This window comes from Adiantum capillus-veneris, chromosome 3 (genome assembly GCF_014529385.1).
Source record: "Adiantum capillus-veneris isolate H3 chromosome 3, ASM1452938v2, whole genome shotgun sequence".
Taxonomy (NCBI): Eukaryota; Viridiplantae; Streptophyta; class Polypodiopsida; order Polypodiales; family Pteridaceae; genus Adiantum; species Adiantum capillus-veneris.
Genome location: NC_140933.1, coordinates 123,608,073 through 123,614,072, shown reverse-complemented (window position 1 = coordinate 123,614,072; position 6,000 = coordinate 123,608,073).

Here is a 6,000-nt window from a genome sequence, read left to right as displayed (position 1 = left end):
AACAAGGCATGGCGTAGACAGGGCAGCAAGGAAGAAGCTGCGCAAGGGGGGAATTCGCTCGCGCCGGCAAGTAGGGTGCTCGGATGGCGCCGCCACAAAGACGAAGTTTGCTCAGGGCCTCCTCACGCTCCAGTTCAGCACTACTAGCACCGGATTTGCGGAGGTTGAGATCTCATCTGCCATGTCATTACTTTAATTCACGCGCCACATCAGTCACGGCGCCGTGACTGATGGGCTGGGCAAAGAATAGGGTAAGCAAACTAGGGCAAGAGAGATTGAAAGCCAATGAAGGCAAGAGGTGATTAGAAGCAAACGGGAGCCAAGGCGAGGTCTCTCTCTCTCAATCTCGAACACAAGAAGAGACAGGGTCTCTCTCTCTCTCGAGAAGGAGAAACCAAGCAATTCTCTCCCTCTCTCGGCCATAAGCAATAACAAGGGCACATGAAGTAACGAGGGGAGAAGGGGGAAGCAAGGCTTGATGACTCGCCCACTCTCTATTGTTGTCCTTGGTTAGCAAATGAAGAGAGCAAGTCTTGGAGAAGGCGGAGCTCGGCATGTTAAGGTGAGCAACAAAGAAGGAGGAAAAGTAAGGCCTCTCGGAGCCGAGTCTTGAAGCAAGACTCTCGAGAAAGGGCTCTGACAAACAAAGAAGAGTAAAGCTCTCTTCGTCTTATGCTTAAGATAGACAAGGGGGGGCAAGGAGTCGGCAAGGAAGGGGCACTTTCTCTTGCTCTCAGACATAAGCAAGAAAGTTAAAGGTGCTCTCATGCTTGAGAAGGAGAGTATCTCGGAGCGTTGCGTGAAGCTGGCATGAGCTCGGAAGAGGAAAGCAAGTGTATCAGCCAAGCAGGGTTAAGGGACTCGGAGAAAGTCGACTAGAGATGAAGATAAAGCTCGTGAACGGCAGATAACCCAGTCCAAAGTGCATAAAGCAGGAAGATACAAGATAATTGGTAATAAATGAAGCTTGATGATTGATGTAGTGAGCAGAATTGAAGACTGCAAAATCCATGGGGCATTTGAAGCAGATGAAGCAACATGAGGAAAATTTCCATAACCGTCATCACCTAGAAATTGATTTAACATTTTGTTAAGTCCGGTGTCGCTAACGGCCAGGTTAATTTTGTAAAAGGGATCTTAAACTCCTAATTTTCAGATGATCCGAGTGGCGGTGCTGCTAACAACCCGCTTTGGCTAAGGATTAAATTGTACTCAAGCGTTAATCAATTAATTGATGATTGTGGTGATTGGCAGAGCTGTCAGTGTCTGTTGTTCTCTGTCTTTAACACCTCCCACAGCCAAAGGCCCGGCGCCTTCCCGGCTCACGTAGCGAACACATATCCCCCGACAACAAAACTCTACCAAATTCAATTTAGAACTTGTTTTAGGTGTATTGAATATGTTTAGGTCAAAAAATTGTCAAGTTTAGCAAAAAAGTTGATTGTTGTAAATAATTGAGATTATTTACTTTTGTACTTTTTTGGCTTGAAAATGGTACCTTCACCTCACTTATCACTTGTACACATCCATACATGCCACATTTCAAGTAAGAGCCAAAATGATAAAGGAAAACTTCAAAAATTTTCAAAAAACGCAAAGAAGTCTTTCCAAACCAATTTTTGAGTTATCTGTCACATTTTTTGATCCAAATCTCACCACATCTCATACACAAGGTCTACATCATGCCTAGGACCAAGTTGTACCAAAAAATGTTCATTTTGATAAAAAAGTTAATAATCACGATTACTTACTTTCTTGCCAAAATGGGGCAAAATTGCAACTTTGACCTTATGGGACCAAAGCACATGATGTCCCAAGCCCAGTGACCAAAGTTGAGAAAGTTTGGATCTCAAAATCTCAAAATCCCTCTATATCTACTCTTTCAGAGAATTAAAGCCTAAATCTGGCACCATTTCCACCCAGTGCACTCAAATGAGTCCATACTTCACTCAAAGAACCCAGATGCTATATATTTCAAGCCTATGATATCGAAAATGCAAAAATTGGGAAAAAATCCTCACCTGTAAATAATCGTGATTATTTACTTTTGTTGCAAATTTTTTCTTGAACTTTATGATTTTGATCTTTACATGTTTTTATACATCTATTCATGCTCCAAAATTGATTTGAAGCAAATTGGACTCAATTTGTCAGCAATTTCAAGTCAAGGGCATTTCAGAGCAGAATCTGCAGAATTTTCTAACTTTGGCACTGTATTCTCTAATAGAAGCAATGCAAGCTACCGAGAAGGCTAAGAAGAGGGTGTCCCAGAAAGAGAAGTTGCAAGAGCTGCCACCCTACCAACTCGACCCAAGTTCAGTAAAGAAGGCCAAGACAACATACTTGTCAAGAGAACAGCTTGAGGAAAACAATACAACAATTTTCACTGGCAGGTTTAAGAGTGAAGAAGGACACCAATTAGAGCTGCAACTACTATTGTAAGAGATATATGATGTAGCTGCCAAGCCAGAAACAAAGGAGGCTAACATAAGGCTAGGCCTTAGGGAATTCTATGACCAGGAACCATGTGGAGTAGATTTCCAAAAAGCCTATGAGCTACTCTCTACAATTAAAGAGGATGGATCATCCCAAATTACTGACCAACAAGGGCAGAAAGTCGAAGTGGTGATCACAAAGGAAATTGTGGCCGAGGCACTGAAGTTGCCGACTGAAGGGATGACAATGCGGGCCCGAGATAGAAAGATAGCACACACATTCACCAAGGAGATTTCTCCTGCAACATTTGATGACCTCATCCAAAGGCAAGTGGAAGAATCAACACGTCTATACCATCAACACTTCCACTTCTTAGCAAAGAGACCGCCATGGTACACCACACCAAATCATGCAATTGCGACTACCTTCACCCAAGTGTTGAAGTCGACAACTAGGCAACCAATTGATCATGTGTAGTATGTGCTGACAACATTGAAGGGAACCACGAAAGAAGGTAAAATCACATATCTCAGCGTGCCTAAAGGACTGACAAGAATAGCATACCATGCTATTGGCATGGACGACAATTTCCCACCAGCCCCATATCAAAACACATGGATTGTGTCTGCATAGCCTTGTCCAAGAACTACACATTTGTCAAAAAGAGTTTACAAGTCAGATGAAGAATCTGCCAAAATCTCTCATGAAGCCCATAGCAGTGAAAGCTCGGACAATGAGAAGAGAAGGGCCAGAATAAAAGAGACGAAGAAAAAAGTTGTAGCTGCACACCAAGAGGAACCTCAACAAAAGAAGGCGAGGTTTGAAAGAGAAAAACAAACTTATGAAAGAAGCCCCCAAACTGCAGGTGAGGACCCAGAAAGGTGGGTTCCAAAAGAGATAAGGGATCCCAAAACTAATAACCCTGCAAGGAAAGAAGCAGAGGACCCCACAGACTTTCTTGAATGCATGTTTGTAGAAGCAGAAGCTCTAAAATTAAAAGAAGCTCAAAAAGCTAAGAGGAAAGCAAGAGAAGATGTAGCAGAGCAACAAAGACAAGCGGAGGCCACGGAGCAAAGTCATCTTGCAAGTAAATGAATATACTAAGCAAAGGCAGGTGATGGAAAAAAAATGCAAACAGCAGCACTTAGCCTCAGTGCTAAGGCTAAAGAGTTGGAAATGGTCATTGATGCTCTACAAGGGGATTTAGATGATAGGATGAATGTCATCTTAGTTCTACAAATACAAGTCCAAGAGCTGAAAGCTGAAGCCAAACAACACCAGTAAAGCTAGAGCAAACACAGAGAAGAGACCTTGCACTGATGCGTGTACAACGAGAAGAGTAACTGCTAAAGGAGATAATGGAGTCAAAAAGACTCAATCACTTGTTGAGAGAGGGACAATCAGAGACACAAGAAGAAGAAAGCTCCTCAAAGAAACTGACTATCAAAATTCCCTCAGTCTCTTTTGCTGAGATGGAAACACAGTCGCCGAAAGAGCTAGGAGGAGAAGAAAATTTTAAGGTATCACTCACAAATGTTGAGCAAGTGCTCATGGTCTAGTTTTCTAAAGCTAAGAAAGATGCACTGAAAAAGCAGGTTTCCCAAGAGACAGATGCCGAATGGAAAGAAATGATGGATTGGGAGTTGAGAGTTCTCCATTTAGTTAATGTCACTCAACTCACTCCCAACCTAATCAATGCACAATGGCATCAACCAATCATTGTCATAGCCTCTGATCAAGGTAGAGCTATTACAGGTAAAAGAAAGACTATGTAAAGATATGCAGACAAAACTTGGCAAGCATATGAATCACTAAGAAAGAAGCGGCCTACATGGATGAACTATCCACAATTCTGAGCTCTAGAGCAGGGACTGGCAACAAAGGAGTACACGGTGAAAACCTTAACGGGCACCATGACTTTCTTCAAGAGCCTTCCTGACCTCAAGGAGACTTACTATTGTATAGATGGATAGCCAAAAAATGGCTATCATTTAGCCGTCCCCCAAGATGATGGTACATTCAAAATGCATCTTTTCTAATGAAAGTGGTTTCAAGTCCTTTGCAACATTTCGTGCCTCAACCAAATTTTCATTTTGTAGTTATTTGTCACCTTGGCTTGCACTATTGACATGAACCAAACTACAAGACTTATGTGTTGGTGTAGCTTCTTGAATATACTCTTGTATATCCTTTGGTAAACTGCGACTCAAGTAGGGCTTTAGCTAATACCCATTTACCTTCTTGGAGTGCTCTTTGCCATCTAAATCCATCAGCTAATAGTAAAAATTATTAAAAGATTTTATGACCACGTACTGACCTTGCCATCTAGTTTTGAATTTGGCATCAAACTTATTATCAAGCTGATTGTCATACCTTAGAACTAGCCCACCTTCTTCAATACCCTTTTCCTTGACTTTTTTATTGAGCATCTTATTTGCTTGTGTAGCACTCATAATTTACTTCCCTTTTCCACTCAAGCTCAACTAGTGTAAGAAGAAAATATATCCATGCATCACAGTCTCCGTCGCATTGTGGAATGTTGAGTTCAATTGATTACAAAGCCTCTTGACCATATACCAAGTAAAATGACAGAAATTGTGTGGCCTCCCTGTAGGTGATTTGAGAACCCCACAATGCCCCATCCAAGAAGTCATCCCATAACTTTGTCTTGTTTTTCATCATCTTTCTTATGATTCCTACAATGACCCCATTACCCTTTTCCACCAAACCATTTGATCTTCACAAAATTCTATGAGAAAGCCCTTCCTTCAATGTGGACTATTATCAAGAAAAAACTCAAAGGTACATCAAATTCTCAACAAATATGAGTGTAGAAAAACGTGCTCATTGTTATCTCATTTACCTTTGCCACACTTTGTGCTTCCTCCCACCTAGTCATATAGTCTACAGACACTATAATTTACCTCTGCCACACTTTTTTGCTTCCACCCAACTAGTCATATAGTCTATAGCCACTAGAATTGAGAGTTTACCATTTTTTGTTCTAAGCAGTGGACCCATATCATCAATGCCCCATTTTTCAAAAGGTCCATTTGCAAGAACCATTTGCCTTCTTGGACCATGGAGAAACCTTATATTTCCATCTACTTGGAGATTGTGATAGCTTCTACACCAATGTTGAGCATTAGTGTGCAAGCTTGGCCAAACACACCTTGCAATAAAAATCTTATTCATGATTAATTCTTTGGTAAAATTACGCCTACATGCTTTCTTATGAAAATTTTTTAGAATGGTTGGAATTTCCTCAGTTGTTAGTACTCTTTTGCACACTTGATCCTTCCCTCTTTCATAAAGGGAACCTTCTAGGAAGAGATACAAACTTGCCTTCTTCATGAGCCTCCTCTTCTGAGTCTTTGTGAAGCCTTGTGGAAAGTCACCCTCCAAAATGTAGCCAATAATTGGAGCCAATGACTCCATTCCGTGGTACCTTGGTTGCTTGATAGTTATTGCCACCATGATGACATGTACTCCCTTCTCAACACATGCAACCGGTTGTTGTGCAAGTAAATCAGCATCTTCATTTTGTTTCCTAGGAATATGATA